Genomic DNA, 20,934 nt, shown 5'->3' on the forward strand with positions numbered 1-20,934 from the left:
CCAAGCTCATCACTAAGCTTAGGACCCTGGGACTAAACACTTCCCTCTGCAACTGGATCCTGGACTTCCTGACGGGCCGCCCTCAGGTGGGGAGGGTAGGCAACAACAAATCCGCCACTCTGACCCTCAACACGGGGCCCCTGTGCTTAGTCCCCTTCTGTACTTCCTGTTAACCCACGACTCCAACACCATCAGTAAGTTTGTTGACAACATCGTGGTGGTAGGCCTGATCACCAACGGTGATGAGACAGCCTATAGGGAGGTCTGTAATCTGCCAGTGTGGTGCTAGTACAATGACCTCCCCCTCAACATCAGCAAAACAAAAAGGAGCTGATCGTGGACTACAGGAAACAGAGGGCCGAGCACACACCGACGGGGCTATAGTGAAGCGGGTCGAGAGCTTTAAGTTCCCCGGTGTCCACATCACTAAGGTATTAACATGGTCCACATACACGATCACATTGGGCCCTCAGATCCTCTAAAAGTTATACAGCTGCACCAGTGAGAGCACCTTGACTGGCTGCATCACCGCTTGGTATGGCAACTGCTTGGCATCGTACCGCAAGGCACTACAGCAGGTAGTGCGAACGGCCCAGTTTATCACTCGGGCCGAGCTCCCCTGCCATCCAGGACCGCTACACCAGGCACTGAGGAAGGCCCTAAAAATGTTTAAAATATCCAGCCACCCAAGTCATAGACTGTTCTCTCTGCTACCGCAAGGTAAGCGTTACCGATGCACCAAGTCTGGAACCTGTTGCCTAGTCACTTTACCCCTACCTATATCTACCTCAATTATCTCGTACCCCTGCACAGACTTGTTACTGCTACGCTGTGTATATATAGCCAACTTTTCGTTACTCATTGCATATTTATTCCTTGTGTTATTATTTTTTTCCTCTCTCTGCATTGTTTGGAAGGGCCCGTAAGTAAGCATTTCACCGTTAGTCTACGCCTGTTGTTTATGAAGCACGTGGCAAATTACATTGGATTCGATTTTTTCAACCATGCCTCCATTCTTTCAGCAGACATCGTTGAATCTTATTAATTCGGAGCATATATTTAACAGAGTTTTTGGAAAACGAGGACAAACTGTTACCGAACTTTGCATCTGCACAGTCATTCTAATAAATGTATATATTAAAACAATTGTGTAAATTGTTAAAAGTAGTCCTTGTGCAGAGTTGTATGGTTTGTTAAACTTTCTTATTTTTATATTTATTTAATCAATGTTTAAGTGAAAATTCTGTTATCGTGGAATTGCGCATGATCATCAAAACATATAATTTCCAAAACTGATTTTAGGGTGAGGGCCCCATCAATGGAGCGATATCCTCCATTGCTTTTATATCAGCCTTTGTTCACCACAGAGCCGGATTTCAATATTCAAATTAACACTGCCATTCAGGCGTGAGGACCAGGGGCAACTTTCTTTGGGTAGGGGACAGCAGGGCCATGTTCATTAGGCACTAAATAGAAGAAAACAGACTGCAACAGGGAGGGACTACCTGGACTTATCCAATAAGAAACGCTTAGCTTTGCTTTTCATTGCATAATGTTTTGCTACAGTGTGCACTAATAAATACACCAGCTGTATAGCTTCCAGTCCCCAGGGCGTGGCTGCTGCTGCTCAGCTCAGACGACTGATGAGGAGGAAGAGGACCCCAGGGAGCAGCTCTCGCACTCACACAGATAAGCATCAGGGCATTCAGGGGCAACTAAGGCCACCACTCAGGAAAACTGCTCGTCTGTCCATGTGAGGACTGGAACAGGTTCTCAGTTATAGATAAAGGCTGCTTTTCAAGCATGACTGAACCCATTCCCACTCACAGATAATTCCCCTATCTGTTTCTCCTTGACCTGCTCTGGCTTAGTAGTGGTTGTTGTCAACAAATAGCCCCCACAGGAATCACAGTGATGCAGGTGTGGTCTGTCTTTTGTTACGATAGACACTAAAGTCACACAGTGAATCCAGAAAGGAGAATTGTGTGTTTCCATTCCCCTGTAAATGAGAGGATCTGAGATTGTGTTGTTATCTACCTACATCCTCTTGTGCTCATATTAAAATGTACAGACAAAAAAAAAAAGATTGTGTTGTCTTTTCAGTCATTTTACAACCACAGGGTAAAGGACAGCAAGTCCAACTTGAGAGGCAAATTTTGTCAATACAACATTTACATAAAATCCATTCCAATATAGTGATTTTCAGGCAGGGCAGAGGAACAAAGACCAAGGCTGGTCCTGCATCTCAAAATTGTATTTATCAACCAGGTGAGTCCCAAGCCGCAAGCAGTCATACAACTTGACTTAGTGGCCCAGCTGTGACTGCATTAAGACACGGAGACAGAGAGACACCTCTGAATGCAAAGGAGCCATTTCCTGTCAAGACAAGTGGGGGGGGGAGAAAATCCATACAAGATATTTTGACTGATAGCCCTCCCATCCACACTCCCTTGCAACAGTGGAGGGATTGAGATGAGAAGTATGGCCCCTGTCACCCTGTTCACAGAGCAGGCTAGGCCAGAACAGGAAGTGACTAGCCTCAGTAGCCTGAAACCCTGGGAGGGCTGGGAGGACACAGTCCTTCCTCTGTTCTATTCCGCTCAATGAACCACAATCAGATATTCAATTCAAATGTCTCCAGCCACAGGAACAGCCACAGATAGCAGTCACTCACCCAGCCCTCTCTCCATGCAGCTACCTGTGCAACTCCTTTCCATTCTTATTATCATATACAGTGGTTGCTAAGCCAAACACTAACAACATTGATTTAACAAATGGTTTGACTTTTGCATATTGTGCACCCTTACGTAAATCTACTTATGCAACTCAGGTGACATCCTGCGGGGTGTTCACTGCTCAGTTGACTGTAACCTGTAACTTGGGAATACACTCCAGGTCATACGTTTGGTTCCCTTTACACACACGTTCACAAACACACTTTTACATGAAGCTTTGTCAGTAAATTACAATGAGGCTTAGACAGCCCCACCCAGCTCTGTGAAGATGGCCAGGGCTCACTTGGCCAGGGATCACCTTAAAAACAGATGTCAATCTTAATGTGTCTGCCCTGTTTAAATAAAGGATAGGCCTGCATTAAAGGAAAAATAAGTTGTCCTCTTCCACCATTTATGGAAATACTACCCCAAACAAAGTCTGCTTCAACAGAGAACAGGTGGTATTTCCATTCCCCTCTTAAAATGGCTGCCCTTGAACATCGCTGGGCACTAATTAGCACCAAAACTGGGCCAGATAGAGCAACAGAAGTTTGGTGTCTGTCAGAGTGTGCGTCTGCCACATGAAAAATTCAATGAGTTCAGAGGCTGTCACAGTCACAGTGCTCGCGCCAGCTAGCCAAAGTACCAATACAACTCCACTGAGCAGTGTGACTGTGAATCATACATCCGAAGGCCAAAACTTAGGGGGATTGTTGGCATCAGATATCAGGGAACGTTGCGCTGTTCTACTTGGACCAACAAAACAGTACGTCTATACTTCTGTATGGCTTATTGTTTTCATCATCCCACCATTTGTTCATCATTTCTATCCTATTCCCCGGGCCCAAAAAACCAGACCCCTACTCATAATATTATCGCAAATTAAGTAGTTAGACGTTTCCTCAAATGAATCCTCCTCTGACCTGAAGTGACCTGGAGCAACTCACCTGAAATGATCTTCACTAGAAAACTAACTAGACTGTTCTGTTTTCATTCTATTTGCCCAGATTGAGTCCTACAGCCAAATTAGGTTAACATTTCAATTCAAGACAATAATATAGGGTCAAAACTGTACATATTAGACGGCCTCAAGTGAGATTCATGGTAATGGAGTCACTCCTCAAGTAGTTCTACAAGGCCTGTCGAAATGCCCTTTCCATTTTACTTTTTCATTATGAGCACAACAAAGACATTTTATGAAAGGAAGTCACAACTTGTTTCCGAGGCAGATCATTCTCAAGGCTTGGACGCCTGGCTTCAGAAACAAGCAAGTCATTGACTACCGCCAGGCCCAGTGTAGTGTACTGCCCTGTCAGACAGAGTGATTCAGTATATAGGGGGAACAAAAGGGGCCAATCCACCAATTGACAGGAATTTCTGCTTCAAGAGCCACTTTGCAGTGATCTCATCGGAACCAATATGAAGCGCCAAAGCTTTCACTGGTTGACATTCTTTCATAGGATTCCAAGGGGCCATTAAGTGTTGTCTGTGAGGCCTTTCCTTCGACAATGGCCCCCAAATCAGCCAGGGAAGATTCTGTTAGTCACGAGTGTTTCACCACCATGCCTGACTGGCCAGCTGAAAAGACATGTAAGAGAGTGAGAGGATGGCTCCCAAGAAATCGGCAAAATCATATTGAAATATCCCATTGTTTTATTACAAAAGAAGCACATTTTAAATTAAATCTTAAAGACTGCAGTGCTCTTCTCGTCATATTGTATGCTTTGGGGCATTACAACGGTATAACTAAATATCCATGGAGCGTAAATCTGTGTGTCAGATTTTGGGAGACAGATTAACTGATTTTTGGAAAGGATATAGCCTATACAGAGATGTTAATAGCTTCAGAATGCTCTGCCAAACAACATAATTCCTCAATAATAGAGAAAGAGATATAGGCTTACTGTTCATGCACTCTAAATTCATCCTCATCCTCACAGAACACACAACTGAATGGTTCCTAGTTCATATTCAATTTAGGATGCGTTTTCAATTCATCTAATAAATCGATGAACAGTTGACCATTTTCTGGCGAATTCAATAGAATGAAATTCCTTGGCAAATTTGTGATTCTAAATTCTGGGTGAATTTCTGGATTTCAGATGAGATTTTTGCCTTTTGTTCACACAATATCTTGCCTTCAGGCAGATCAAAAAGGTACAAGACAACACACTCAGCAGGGCGTAAACAAAGTGAATGTATACTGTGTAACTTATGTGTGCGTGCTTAAGGAATATGACAACTCCGTGTTGGATACATTCAATTGCCATGAGGCTGAGGCGAACCCATTACTTCAAGTGTAGACCACTCCCTAAATCTCAACACTGAAACAGAGTTTTATGTCATTATTCTTTATAGCCATACTCAACTGGGGAAAACATAATTCATTCCGTATGTTCAAAAACAGGAATTAGACATGCTAGGATACCGCTTCATTAAGAGTCAATATTTGTCTAAGTCATCTTTTTTTATTTGAATTATTTCACCTTTATTTAAACAGGTAGGCCAGTTGAGAACGAGTTCTCATTTACAACTGCGACCTGGCCAAGATAAAAGCAAAGCCGTGTGACAAACAGAGTTACACATGGGATAAACAAACGTACAGTCAATAACACAATAGAAAAGTCTATATACAGTGTGTGCAAATGTAGAAGATTAGGGAGGTAAGGCAATAAATAGGCGATAGTAGCGAAATAAATACAATATAGCAATTAAACACTGGAGTGATGGAGGTGCAGAAGATGAATGTGCAAGTAGAGATACTGGGGTGCAAAGGAGCAAAAAATAAATAACAATATGGGAATGAGGTAGTTGGGTGGGCTATTTACAGATGGGCTATGTACAGGTGCAATGATCTGTAAGCTTCTCTGAAAGCTGATGCTTAAAGTTAGTGAGGGAGATAAGACTTCAGCGATTTTTGCAATTCGTTCCAGTCATTGGCAGCAGAGAACTGGAAGGAAAGGCGGCCAAAGAGGAGTTGGCTTTGGGGATGACCAGTGAAATATACCTGCTGGAGCACGTGCTACACCCGCAGCAGGTATATTTCACTGGTCATCCCCAAAGCCAACTCCTCTTTGGCCGACTTTCCTTCCAGTTCTCTGCTGCCAATGACTGGAACGAATTGCAAAAATGCTTAAGGACTATGACAACTCTGTGTTGGATAAATTCAATTGCTGCTATGGTGACCAGTGAGCTGAGATAAGGTGGGGCTTTACCTAGCAAAGACTTATAGATGACCTGGAGCTGGTGGGTTTGGCGACAAATATGAAGCGAGGGCCAGCCATCTTGAGTGGGATAACACTAATCCTGAGCATATGACACAGCCCATAGTTTAGTAAATAGGACATAGGCACCGGCAGAGACCGGTCTATACACTGAGTATACATGACAATGACTGACTAAGTGAATCCAGGTGAAAGCTATGATCCCTTATTGATGTCACTTTTTAAATCCACTTCAAACCAGTGAAGATGAAGGGGAGGAGAAAGGTTAAAGAAGGATTGTTAAGACATTTGAAACATGGATTGTGTATGTGTGCCATTCAGAGGGTGAATGGGCAAGACAAAATATTTAAGTGCCTTTGAACAGGGTATGGTAGTAGGATGCAGGCGCACCGGTTTGTGTTAAGAACTGCAACGGTGCTGAGTTTCACACTCAAGAGTTTCCCATGTGTATGAAGAATGGTCCAGCACCCAAAGGACATCCAGCCAACTTTACAACTGTGGGAAGCATTGGAGTCAACATGGGCCAGCATCCCTGTGGACCGCTTGACACATTGTAGAGTCCATGCCCCGACCAATTGAGGCTGTTCTGAGGAAGGTGTTCCTAATGGTTGGTATAGTCAGTGTATATCAACACCTTATAACATATCACCCCCCTCACACACTAGTGTATTGTTGATTGACTTACATATTGGCATACACATGTAGCTACTTGAAAAATATGATGCGATGGTCAATGGCGTTTGTGTCCCAATCATAGTACTAGCTACTGAATATCTATGTAAAATGGTAAGCACACAATTAACATGCATTCAAATCATTTATTGGATTTAAAGCCCCTCCTCAGCACCCTGATCCAGCTATTTCATATCAACTGTAGCCTATCAGAAGAATTGTTGAGATCAGAATGCATTTCAATAAATATTGCCGGACTGGATACATTTGTGATACATTGTTTCTGTTCAATCAATGGTTTCATCGTATACCAAAATAACAAGTCACTTACCCTAACGCGTACCAGTGTATTGCGTTGCTCGTTTATTTACCAGATGGACAATAGTTCATCGAATGTAACGACAGAAAACAGATCCGTCATCGAAGTAAACCCAAAAATGATAACAGATTACAGACGACGTTCACAGCAGAAAATCTATGGTCGAACTAATGAGGTTTCCCATCCATTCAACCAGAGGGGCGGGCTAGGTCATGACGGGGAATGCCCGATAATCACTGTACGTAGGCAGTCAGAACTAGTCTGATTGCTGCAATAATTTTAATCCCAATAATTATGAAAAGGGAGTAGGCTTTCAAGCAGGTTGACAATTGCCTAAGAAATGGCTAGATTTTGCGATGGAAAAATATCTAGGCTACTGCGTTCAGTGCTGCGCGTAGTAAATCACACACACAAGCAGAGAGAATTCAGGACCAAAACATAGAGGGTGGCAGAGTGTGGGATAGGAGGGGGTAAGGGGAGGGATTTGGAGTATTGGGACAGCTGACTATGGAGACCTAATAGACTGTTTCTGCATAATTAGCTTTAGGCTCATTTGAATTGTTCCGCATTTGAGCACCGCCCGCAAAAATGTGGGAGTCCACACACATACTCTATTTTGGAAGTATCCACAATGTTGCCATTGGCTGTGATTGGGATAAGGCGGGTCATGTTCACAATTAGATATGCATTTATTATACATAATCATGCATTATAATTTGACAGGCAATTTGTCCATTTCTCACTGCAGGTCATTAAAAATCAACGGACCTACTTTGGGCACAGTCCTTGAGTCTACATTTTTAGGTTAATGAAAATATGCTATCATTTTAGGGCAGTAGGCTAAATATAGAAAAACAATATATGGGAGGGTGGCGTAAATTTAGTCATTTTTTACTTTCAGCATCACGCGGTCAAGGGAAATATATTATTCTTTATCACAAACATATGTACATAGATTTCAGGATGTTGTGTATCCCTGGAAATAATCTAATATCTTGGCAAAACAAGCAAGTATAGTGTAGTAGAGAATCATTCTACCATCTAAACCGCTGTGAAATATATTTTCAGCTGTTTGATGCTGGTGTACCAAACCTCAAAGTAAAAGATGCAAAAACTAAATTTAAGCACGGGAAGCATAGAACAGATCTAGCGCGTCTTAGACTTGCTTTCAATGAGAATGAAATATCTATAACAAAAATGTCTGAATTGTCGGGTCGCCCAAAAAGGTACATAATGCAGCTTTAAGAGGCATCTAAGACGCCTGAAAATTTCTGTACAGAGTATTACAACTACATTTTTAAAACAATGTCTATATTTATATCACATGACCTTTTTGTAATTTAATCACTAAGCATATTTTAACACAGGCTTCACACATAACATAGGACATGTTCTTACCTCAAATCCCAGCGATAATGCATTGCATTACACCTGGGAAGAAAACCCTTCAATTTCAACTTGCTATTGACTGAACCATTGATTAGCTCAACTTACCTCATGGCCATTGGCTAAACTTACCATGGCAAACATTGCCTATATTAGCCCACACAACTACAAGGATGCACTTTCATACTAGATTTAGTACCTCCCATTGATGTGTATAGAGACCCAAACTGATGTATAGAACAATCTTAAAATGATCTACTTTGATGTAGATACAATAATAACACCTCTTTCACAATACTTTCATTTGACTTGGTGCAAAACAAATTTGGGGACCTAAATTGCTTACCACTTGCTCATGTGGTTGCTTCCGTCACAGAATCCATGAAATGACAACCTCTTCCTAAATATAAATGCAACATGTAAAGTGTTGGACCCATTGTTGTTGTTGTTCCTTGAGCTGGACCCGTGTTAATGAGCTGAAATAAAAAGATCCCAGAAATGTTCCATATGCACAAAAAACATTTCTCTAAAATGTTGGGCACAAATTTGTTTACATCCCTGTTAGTGAGCTTTTCTCCTTTAACAAGACAATCCATCCACCTGACAGGTGGCATATGAAGAAGCTGATTAAACAGTATGATCATTACACAGGTGCACCTTGTGCTGGGAACAATAAAAGGCCACCCGAAAATGTGCAGTTTTTTTCACACAACACAATGCCACAGATGTCTCAAGTTTGAAAGTGTGCAATTTGCATGCTGAATGCAGGAACGTCCACCAGAGCTGTTGTCAGAGAATCTAATGTACATTTCTGTAGCATAAGCCGCCTCCAACTTCGTTTTAGAGAATTTGGCAGTATTGTCCAAACGGCCTCACAACCACAGACCATGTGTAACCATGCCAGCCAAGGACCTCCACATCCGGCTTCTTCTCCTGCAGGATCGACTGAGACCAGCCACCCGGACAGCTGATGAAACTGTGGGTTTTCACAATGGAAGAATTTTTGCACAAACTGTCAGAAACCGTCTCAGGGAAGCCCATCTGCGTGCTCGTTGTCCTCACCATGGTCTTGAGCTGACTGCAGTTCGGCATCATAACTGACTTCAGTGTGCAAATGTTCACCTTCAATGCACACTGGCACGCTGGAGAAGTGTGCGCTTCACGGATGAATCCCGGTTTCAACTGTACCGGGCAGATGGCAGACAATGTGTATTGTGTTGTGTGGGTGAGCTGTTTGCTGATGTCAACATTATGAACAGAGTACCACATGGTGGGGTTATGGTATTGGTACGGACAACGAACACGATTGTATTTTATCGATGGCAATTTGAATGCACAGAGATATCGTGATGAGATCCTGATGCCCATTATCATGCCATTCAACCGCTAACATCACCTCAGGTTTCAGCATTATAATGCACAGCCCCATGTCTCAATGATCTGTACACAATTCCTAGAAGCTGAAAATGACCCAGTTTTGCCATGGCTTGCATACTCACCAGACATGTGACCCATTGAGCATGTCCACCAATTTCGCATAGCCATTGAAGGAGTGGGTATAACATGCCAAAGGCCACAATCAACAGTCTGATCAACTCTATGCAAAGGTGGTGTCATGCTACATGAGGCAAATGGTGGTCACACCAGGTACTGACTGGTTTTCTGATCAAATCCCCTACCTTTCTTTTTCAGGTATCTGTATTCCAAATCATGTGACATCCATAGATTAGGGCCTAATTTATTTATTTCAACTGACTGATTTACTTATATGAACTGTAACTCAATCTTTGAAATTGCATGTCGCATTTATATTTCGGTTCAGTATAGTTACTTTGCTAGTCTAAAGCAGTACTATTTGCCAGTCTAAAGCAGTTATTACAACTGTTCTTCTTCAGTATTATGGCAGTACACAAACAAATGTTACAGGTGCATGCCGCCACCTACTGTATTGACTGTGTATCAGCCTACTATTCTCCAGTATGAATTCATTGCAATTCATGAAAATAAATGGCCCTACCAGCTAACCCTTCACCCATTAAAACCACTATTCCACTACCTTGATCGGATCCTACTCCAGGCCAGCAGGCTGGGAGGACATGATACTATAGTTCAAAACATCTTGTAACTCATCTGCTGTAAAATCTAAAACACCCAAGTTCTTCTCTGCAGCTGCCACCACAACTTCTGTCCTCTGTGATTTACATTCCATTCCTGCGGTACAATTCCTGCGGTACAACTGACAACCATGAACATGAATGCCAAAAAAAAAAAAAAAAAAAAAAAAAAAAAACTTACTGAAGCACATGTTATTCCTATCACTTTGGTCCTCGGCCTACTCACAGGGATCCTCTTAGGATCAATGAACCTGGACCCATCTTCCTCTATTACTTACTTTCACTGCCTCAGCATACGACACCTTCTGCACTACTCTGATCCTGGTAAGCTGAACCTGCCTTTCTCTCACCGGACACCTCTGATCTCCAGCACCATGGGTAGCCCTACAGTTTACACACACAACCTTTCCCACCGATACTACACATTCCTTTGTCTCATGTCCTCCCGCACATTTCTCACATCTAGGATTCTCCCAGATTTACCTCCAAAAATACCACTCCCACTGGGCCATCTGTCTTACAAATGTTTGTTTATGAGATCTGTCTTGTAGCATGTGGAGGGGTGTGGCCACCAAGCATGCAGGTGACCATGGTCTGAGAAACAGCTTCTAGTTCAAGGCCATCAGACTGTTTAAATATCTATCACTAGCCGGCCTCCACCCAATGCCCTCCCCTGAACTTAGTCACTGTCACTAGCCGGCTACCACCCGGTTTACTCAAATCAAAATCAAACTTTATTTGTCACATGCGTCGAATACAACCTTACAGTGAAATGCTTACTTACAAGTCCTTAACCAACAGTGCAGTTCAAGAAAGAGTTAAGAAAATATTTACCAAATAAACAAAAGTAAAAATGTTTAAAAAGTAACACAATAAAATAACAATAACGAGGCCATATACAGGGGGTCAAAGTGCGGGGGTACAGCTTAGTCGAGGTAATTTGTACATGTAGGTAGGGGTGAAGTGACTATGTAAGTGGGGGGGGGGGTTCAATGTAAATAGTCCGGTGGCCATTTCATTAATTGTTCAGCAGTCCAATGGCTTGGGGTAGAAGTTGTTAAGGAGCCTTTTGGTCCTAGACTTGGTTCCCCGGTACCGCTTGCCATGCTGGGGTCTTTGACTATTTTTGGGGCTTTCCTCTGACACCGCCTAGTATATAGGTCATTAATAGCAAGCAGTAAGCTTGGCCCCAGTGATGTACTAGGCCGTACACACCACCCTCTGTAGCACCTTATGGTCAGATGCTTAGCATTTGCCATACCAGCCAGTGATACAACCGGTCAGGATGCTCTTGATGGTGCAGCTGTATAACTTTTTGAGGATTTGGGGACCCATGCCAAATATTTTCAGTTTCCTGAGGGGGAAAAGGTGTTGTCATGCCCTCTTCATGACTGTCTTGGTGTGTTTGGACCGTGATAGGTTGTTGTGATGTGGACACCAAAGGAACTTGAAACTCTCGACCCGCTCCACTACAGCCCCTTCAATGTTAATGGAGGCCTGTTCGGCCAGCCTTTTCCTGTAGTCCACGATCAGCTCCTTTGTCTTGCTCACATTGAGGGAGAGGTTGTTGTCCAAGCACCACACTGCCAGGTCCTGACCTCCTCCCTATAGGCTGTCTCATCGTTGTCAGTGATCAGGCCTACCACAGTTGTGTCGTCAGCAAACTTAATGATGGTTTCGGAGACATGTTTGGCCATGCAGTTGTGGGTGAACAGGGAGTACAGGAAGGGACTAAGCACACACCCCTGAAGGGCCCCAGTGTTGAGAATCAGCGTGGCAGGTGTTGTTGCCTACCCTTACCTCCTGGGCTTTGTGGGCACTATGGTGTTGAACGCTGAGCTGTAGTTAATGAACAGCATTCTCACATTGTTGTTCCTTTTGTCCAGGTGAGAAAGGGCAGTGTGGAGTGCGATTGAGATTGTGTCATCTGTGTTGTATCTGTTGGGGCAGTATGCAAATTGGAGTGGGTCATGACCAGCCTTTCAATCACTTCATGCCTACAGAGTGCTATGGGTCGGTAGTCATTTAGGAAGGTTACCTCCGTGTTCTTGGCCACAGGGACTATGGTGGTCAGCTTGAAACATGTTGGTATTACAGACTCAGACAGGGAGAGGTTAAAAATGTCAGTGAAGACACTTTCCAGTTGGTCAGCGCATGCTCTGAGTACACGTCCTGGTAATTCGTCTGGCCATACGGCCTTGTGAATGTTGACCTCTTTAAAGGTCTTACTCACATTGGTTGCGGAGAGCGTGATCACACAGTAGTCCGGAACAGCTGATGCTGTCATGCATGTTTCAGTGTTACTTGCCTCAAAGCGAGCACAGAAGTAATTTAGCTCGTCTGATAGGCTCGTGTCACTGGGCAGCTCTCGATGGTCCTTCCCTTTGTAGTCTGTAATAGTTTGCAAGCCCTGCCACATCTGACGAGCGTCGGAGCCATATAGTACGATTTGATCTTAGTCCTGTATTGACGCTTTGCCTGTTTGGTGGTTTATCGGAGGGCATAGCGGGATTTCTTATAAGCTTCCGGGTTAGAATCCCTCTCCTTGAAATCGACAGCTCTACCCATTAGCTCAGTGCGGATGTTGCCTGTAATCCATGGTTTCTGGTTGGGGTATGTATGTACAGTCCCTGTGGGTACGACGTCATCGATGCACTTATTGATGAAGCCAGTGACTGATGTGGTGTACTCCTCAATGTCATCAGAAGAATCCCGGAACATATTCCAGTCTGTGCTAGCAAAACAGTCCTGTAGCTTAACATCTGCTTCATCTGACCACTTTTTTATTGACGAGTCACTGGTGCTCCTGCGTTAATTTTTGCTTGTAAGCAGGAATCAGGAGGATAGAATTATGGTCAGATTTGCCAAATGGAGGGCAAGGGAGAGCTTTGTACGAGTCTCTGTGCGTGGAGTAAAGGTGGTCCAGAGTTGTTTTTTTCCCCCCCTCTCGTTGCACATTTAACATGCTGGTAAAATTGATTTAAGTTTTTCTGCATTAAAGTCCCCAGCCACTAGGAGTGCCATCTCTGGATGAGCGTTTTCCTCTTTACTTATGGCCGTATACAGCTCATTGAGTGTAGACTTAGTGCCAGAATCGGTTTGGGTCGGTAAATAGACAGCAAAAAAGAATATATATGAAAACTCTCTAGGTCGATAGCATGGTCTACAGCTCATCATAAGATACGTAAAATTGGGTGACTATGATCTTCTCTACAAAAATGTAAGAAATAACAGATTTCTTGTGTTATTTTATAGACTATCCACTATATTGACCAGATACTGTAGTGGCTGCTCTAACATCAATGAAAATAAGTGGTGTTTGAGAGGATCAAAACCGCAATGTATAATGGTTCAATTGTGACTGACTGATCTACCAATAATTAGTTGTTATTTATGATGCAAGGTTTGTAGATCAGTCAGTCACCTGCAGTCGTTTTGATGCTCTCAAACACTACCAATGGGTGTGTTTGAGTTGTAAGCGAAAGCTACCGACTGTAGACAAAAGTCGAGTAGTGAAGTGGGGGAGGTGCATCTTCGATGGCCAAAAGTTGGGCAGTGATTTTCTAACAGCAATGCTCAGACCAACATCCCAGTGTTGTCATTGTTTATCAAAGTTTTTCTTTATAATGTCAAAATAACATGGCTCCAATACCCATATCACACGCTCACAAACTGAAATGATGTGTGTTCACTGTTCAATTATTTACCGAGAGTATCAAATATCACATTAATTTGTATATAGGTTATCCACTGTATACAAGAAGTTGGTTCCTGTTTCAGACATGTCTTTGGTCCCATTCAGATGGATCAAACAAAAACACCCAATTGATTGGTTTACAATAGTGCCTCCCACAATGCAGACAAGGCTACAGGAGGAAGTTGGTGAAGAGCAGCTTGCAGTCAATTTCATTACCTTTGATCACATGATTTCTGTAAAGTCCATGCAGTCTACATGTGGGAGCAAGTCAGACTATTGTTATGCACATAACACAACACGTTTTGAAAGGCGGTGACCAACGATACACTCGAACGTGTCCCATGTCTTCAAAAATGGAAGGCAGTTGGAGAAGGCAAGATCAGGTGGGAACATTCTAGCCAATGAGAGAACGGATATGCATGTGAACAGGTGCAACGGTTTCCACTAGTTACCACAGCCACAAAGTTAAAACTGTATCCTAAAAATGTATGGAGAAAAAAGTGCTTTTTGGTCTTAATTTAAGGTTAGGGTTAGGCATAAGGTTAGTAGTGTGGTTAAGGATAGAATTAGGTTTAAAATCACATTTTGAGAAGATAGATTGTATAAATAGTTGGGATTATATGACTTTGTGTTTGTGGTAACTAGTGACGACAAGGCACCACGTTGTTGCCAGACTTGTATAGCCATAATGAACAGTTTTGTGACCTTGTGACCTTATTTGACCTTTTCTGCTGCTTTTGGTACATGGTTCGATCCCCCCTTGGGGCACTACTTGTTGACTAATTATAACACTTAAACAATCACAATACAGTAACTATTGGTCACTCTTATGTATTATTATTCTATGTATTAATTATATAATTGTGTCCGTTATTAATGATAATTTTTATGATAAACCTTTTTTACTAGATATCTTACAATGTATTTATATATTTACAGACTGTGTGTGTGTGTGTGTGTGTGTGAGAGAGAGAGGAGAGAGTGTGTGCAGGTTGTTTTATGTTTTCCTTGTCAGCCACCCATCTCTGCTTTTCTGCTTCATAAAAAGCTGAGGTCTGGAACTCCCTCCAGGTCATCTCTCTCTCCATGCCTTGGCCTTGGTTGCCTGATGACTCACCCTGAATTTAAATTGCTACATACATCCATTGTGGAGAACAAACATTAGTTTGGCCAGAGCAATGTGATGGGTAGCTAGGGGCCTTAGTACATTAAAAACACTTTTGCAGGACAATAAACTATCTGCCTGCCACTCCTGGGAACCTTGTATATGCTGTATGTGAGGGAGAGAGAGAGATGAGAGGGAGTAATGTTTTTCAACAGAAAAAGCACACAGAATTTCCTCAAACTGTACACATTAAGCAATACTCTTTTACAATATTATTAATCACACTTGGATTTGATAGCTATTTAGATTCATTATGTAGATGTTGATAATGGATATGCAGGAGTAGATATCTCCAATCCTAAAATAAAATGGAGCATACATAAAATAAACAAGTAATTACAAATGATTTACATTGGGGATAATGTGTGTGTGTGTGTGTGACAGCGAGAAGGAGTGTGTGCATGTTATGTTTTATTTTTCCTTGTCACTCTCCCATCTCTGCTTTGTCAGTCTTGATAGGCCCAGTGTACGCACGTCTGGGTGAGGCTTTCGGCCTTTGGTGGAGTGCATGGTAAATCTGAAAGAGAGATGCACAAAGTGGCAGTAAGTATATAGCTCAACAACATGTTTGTGTGTGCACATCTGTTGCTCTGAGTTAATGTGTGTGTTAATGTAATAAAAGTTTCTCCCTTCACGGCCAGTGTAGTAGGACCTGGTGCAGCAGAGGACTGCAGAGGACTGCTGTGGCTGCAGCTGAACTGCAGAGGGTGGCAGATCAGAAAGAGAGAGGCACACGTTTTTAGATTCAATCAGATACTAAAGATTTTTTTTTACCTTTAATTAATAAGGCAAGTCAGTTAAGAACACATTCTTATTTACAATGACAGCCTAGGAACAGTGGGATAACTTCCTTGTTCAGTGGCTGAATGGGGCGGCAGGGTAGCCTAATGTTTAGAGTGTTGGACCAGTAACCAGAAGGTTGCAAGTTCAAATCCCCGAGCTGACAAAGTACACATCTGTCGTTCTGCCCCTGAACAGGCAGTTAACCCACTGTTCGTTCCTAGGTCGTCATTGAAAATAAGAATTTGTTCTTAACTGACTTGCCTAGTTAAATAAAGGTTAAAAAAATACAGATTTTTACCTTGTCAGCTCAGGGATTCAACCTAGCAACCTTTTTGTTACTTGCCCAACACTCTAACAACTAGAATACCTGCCGCAGATAGCCGACTCCCGCATAGCTGATGTTTTGGCGGTGTCTGAGGTTTAACTACGTTGGAGTTGTAAAATCGGTATGCAGCTGCTCTTTATCATTGTCACAAAGCCACACCCATCCTACTCGTGAGTTCCGAACGAGAAAGTGTAGGCTATATAAAAAAAGAAATGTGCCTTTTTCAGGACCCTGTCTTTCAAAGATAATTTGTAAAAGTCCAAATAACTTCACAGATCTTCATTGTAAATGGTTTAAACACTGTTTCCCATGCTTGTTCACTGCACCATAAACAATTAATGAACATGCACCTGTGGAACGGTCGCTAAGACACTAACAGCTTACAGACGTTAGGCAATTACGGTCACAGTTATGAAAACTTAGGAAAGAGGCCTTTCTACTGACTCTGAAAAACACCAAAAGAAAGATGCCCAGCGTCCCTGCTCATCTGCCTTAGGCATGCTGCAAGGAGGCATGAGGACTGCAGATGTGGCCAGGGCAATAAATTGCAATGTCCGTACTGTGAGACGCCTAAGACAGAGCTACAGAGAGACAGGACGGACAGCTGCCACTGATCACAGTGGCAGACCACATGTAACAACACCTGCACAGGCTCGGTACATCCGAACATCACACTTGCGGGACAGGTACAGGATGGCAATAACAACTGCCCGAGTTACGCCAGGAACGCACAATCCCTCCATCAGTGCCCAGACTGTCCGCAATAGGCTGAGAGAGGCTGGACTGAGGGCTTGTAGGCCTGTTGTAGGCAGGTCATCACCAGACATCACCGGCAACAATGTCGCCTATGGGCACAAACCCACCGTCGCTGGACCAGACAGGACTGGCAAAAAGTGCTCTTCACAGACGAGTCGCGGTTTCGCCTCGCCAGGGGTGATGGTCAGATTCGCGTTTATCGTTGAAGGAAGGAGCGTTACACCGAGGTCTGTACTCTGGAGTGGGATTGATTTGGAGGTGGAGGGCCCGTCATGGTCTGGGGCGCTGTGTTACAGCATCATCGGACTGAGCTTGTTGTCAGTGCAGGCAATCTCAATGCTGTGCGTTATAGGGAAGACATCTTCCTCCCTCATGTGGCACCGTTCCTGCAGGCTCATCCTGATATGACCCTCCAGCATGACAATGCCACCAGCCATACTGCTCATACTGTGTGTGATTGTGAGTGTTCTGTCATGGCCAGCGAGGAGCCCAGATCTCAATCCCATTGAGCACATCTGGGACCTGATGGATCAGAGGGTGAGGGCTAGGGCCAATACCCCCCGAAATGTCAGGGAACTTGCAAGTGCCTTGGTGGAAGAGTGGGGTAACATCTCACAGCAAGAACTGGCAAATCTGGTGCCATCCATGAGGAAGAGATGCACAGCAGTACTTAATGCAGCTGGTGGACACACCAGATACTGACTGTTACTTTTGATTTTGACCCCCCATTTGTTCAGGGACACATTATTCCATTTCTGTTAGTCACATGTCTTTGGAACTTGTTCAGTTTATGTCTCAGTTGTTGAATCTTGTTATGTTCATACAAATATTTACACATGTTAAGTTTGCTGAAAATAAACGCAATTGACAGTGAGAGGACGTTTTAGAAATAATGATTACACCGCCAATGACACCACCAAAACAAACACTATGCGGATGTCGGCTAAAGCGGATGTGATTGAATAGAGCCCCAAGTGATGGAGACTATGGATATGTGTATACATGTACAGTACTAGTCAAAATCTTGGAAACACCTACTTATTCAAGGGTTTTTCTTTATTTTTACTATTTTCTACATTGTAGAATAATAGTGAAGACATCAAAACTATGAAATAACACATATGGAAGTAACCAAAAAAGTGTTAAACAAATCAAAATATATTTTAGATTTTTCTAAGTAGCCACCCCTATGGTGGATAGAAATTCTACAAATTAACTTTTAACAAGGTTAATGGAAATGCATTCCAGGTGACCACCTCATGAAGCTGGTTGAGAGAATACCAAGAGCGTGCAAAGCTGTCAACAAGGCAAACGGTGGCTACTTTGAAGAATCTAAAATAAATATATATTTAGATTTGTTTAACACTTTTTTGGTTACTACATGATTCCATGTGTTATTTCATAGTTTTGATGTCTACACTATTATTCTAAAATGTAGAAAATAGTACAAATAAAGAAAAACTGTGTCCAAGGTGTGTCCAAACTTTTGACTGGTACTGTATGTGATAATTCCCTGTATCACCTGTCGTGGCCAGTGTAACAGGTGAAAGGAGCAGATGACTGCATCTATGAGGGCTATGCTTGAGCTAATAGGGGTGTCAGATCTAAAAGAGAGCGGCACAATTTTCTTAAGTGAAAATAATTATACAAAACAGAGTGATTAAGTGAGTGAGTGTGTATACGTGTGTGCGATAATTATCTGGACCACATCACACTACCTCAAGTCTACAAGCCTCTAGGTCCAGAGTGCCACTCCAGGTCTGGAACAGCTTGGTGGAAACACCTGTCACCCACCGAGCCTAGTTGGCAGATCTGAACGATAGGCACAATATTATGTTAATGACAAAGCCTTGACTACACACTAACCTAAATGAAGTGTGTGTGTTTGTGTGAGTGTATAGGGCAACCACGCAGCAGACTTCATTTTCCCAACTGCTCATTGTACTTGCACTCACAAACTGTGGTGTATGTGTTCTGTGTTATTGTGAATCAGTGTCACGTTCTGACCTTAGTTCCTTGGTGATGTCTTTGTTTTAGTATGGTCAGGGCGTGAGTTGGGTGGGCAGTCTATGTTCTTTTTTCTATGATTTGGTATTTCTGTGTTTGGCCTGGTATGGTTCTCAATCAGAGGCAGCTGTCAATCGTTGTCCCTGATTGAGAACCATACTTAGGCAGCCTGTTTTCACCCTTGCGTTGTGGGTGATTATTTTCTGTTCTGTGTATTCACCGTACAGGACTGTTTAGTTTTCGGTCGGTGTCACTTTATTGTTTTGTTTCAGTGTTCGATTGTTCTGTTCTATTAAATCAATATGGACACTTACCACGCTGCGCATTGGTCCTCCTCTTCTTCCACCACCAACAACGGCCGTTACACTCAGAAGTGTGTCAACCTGACCACATCTTTGTAGTAGGACATTCAGTGATTAGCTTTGGAAAAAAATACTATCAACATTGTACAGTAAAAAGGATATCAAATATTCAGATTAGGATTGACAAGTTGGCTAAATCATGTGAAGTTACAAAACCTCTCGGGCATAGTCTACACTTAAATTAAATAAAGAATTTAGGACCTGAGCTCTAGGACCATGCCTCAGGACTACCTGGCCTGATGACTCCTGTCCCTGTCCCCAGCCCACCTGGTCGTGCTACTGATCCAGTTTCATGCTGTTTCTGTCTGCGCCTATAGAACCCTGAAGCCAGAAGAAGACTGGCCACCTCTCAGAGCCTGGCACCTCTCCAGGTTTCTTCATATGATCCTGCCTTTCTAGGGAGTTTTTCCTAGCCACTGTGCTTCTACAGCTGCATTGCTTGCTCTTTGGGGTTTAAGGCTGGGTATCTGTATAAGCACTTTGTGACAACTGCCGATGTAAAACAACATTGATTGAGTGCTTGTATATGCTTCTCTTCATGTCAGTAACTCTAAATATGACATTGAGTTTAGAGGTTGACCGATTAATCGGAATGGCCGATTTAATTAGGGCCCATTTCATGTTTTCATAACAATCGGAAATCTGTGTTTTTGGACACCGATTTATTTATTTTTTTACCCCTTTATTTAATCTTTATTTAACTAGGCAAGTCAGTTAAGAACACATTCTTATTTTCAATGACGGCCTAGGAACGGTGGGTTAACTGCCTTGTTCAGGGGCAGAACAACAGATTTTTACCTCGTCAGCTCCGGGGATTCAATCTTGCAACCTTACAGTTAACTAGTCCAACGCTCTAACCACCTGCCTCTCAATGCACTCCACGAGGAGACTGCCTGTTACGCGAATGCAGTAGAAGCCAAGGTAAGTTGCTAGCTAGCATTAAACTTATCTTAAAAAAAACTATCAATCAATCATAATCACTAGTTAACTACACATGGTTGATGATATTACTAGTTTATCTATCTATAATCGATGCAGTGCGTATCGTTGCTCAAATGTATACCTAACCATAAACATCAATGCCTTTCTTAATATCAATACACAGAAGCATATATTTTTAAACCTGCATATTTAGCTAAAAGAAATCCAGGTTAGCAGGCAATATTAACCAGGTGAAATTGTGTCACTTCTCTTGCGTTCATTGCACGCAGAGTCAGTGTATATGCAACGGTTTGGGCTGCCTAATTTGCCAAAATGTTACGTAATTATGACATAACATTGAAGGTTGTACAATGTAACAACAATATTTAGACGTATGGATGCCACCCATTAGATAAAATACAGAAAGGTTCCGTATTTCACTGAAAGAATAAACTATTTGTTTTCGAAATGATAGTTTCCGGATTCGGC

The 20,934-nt window shown here is 42.7% G+C and overlaps 1 protein-coding gene across 2 annotated transcripts in view; it reads right to left on the reverse strand.

Moving 5' to 3' along the window:
- LOC139368481 (proto-oncogene tyrosine-protein kinase Src-like) overlaps window positions 1-7,318 on the reverse strand; it is a 45,149-nt gene extending 37,831 nt beyond the window's left edge. For both annotated transcript variants that reach the window (XM_071107414.1, XM_071107413.1), the window contains exon 1: window positions 6,942-7,318. The gene's annotated coding sequence lies outside the window, so the exon portion shown is untranslated. The remainder of the gene's footprint in view (window positions 1-6,941) is intronic.
- Between the last annotated feature and the right edge of the window lie 13,616 nt (window positions 7,319-20,934).

This window comes from Oncorhynchus clarkii, chromosome 16 (assembly GCF_045791955.1).
Source record: "Oncorhynchus clarkii lewisi isolate Uvic-CL-2024 chromosome 16, UVic_Ocla_1.0, whole genome shotgun sequence".
Classification (NCBI taxonomy): Eukaryota; Metazoa; Chordata; class Actinopteri; order Salmoniformes; family Salmonidae; genus Oncorhynchus; species Oncorhynchus clarkii.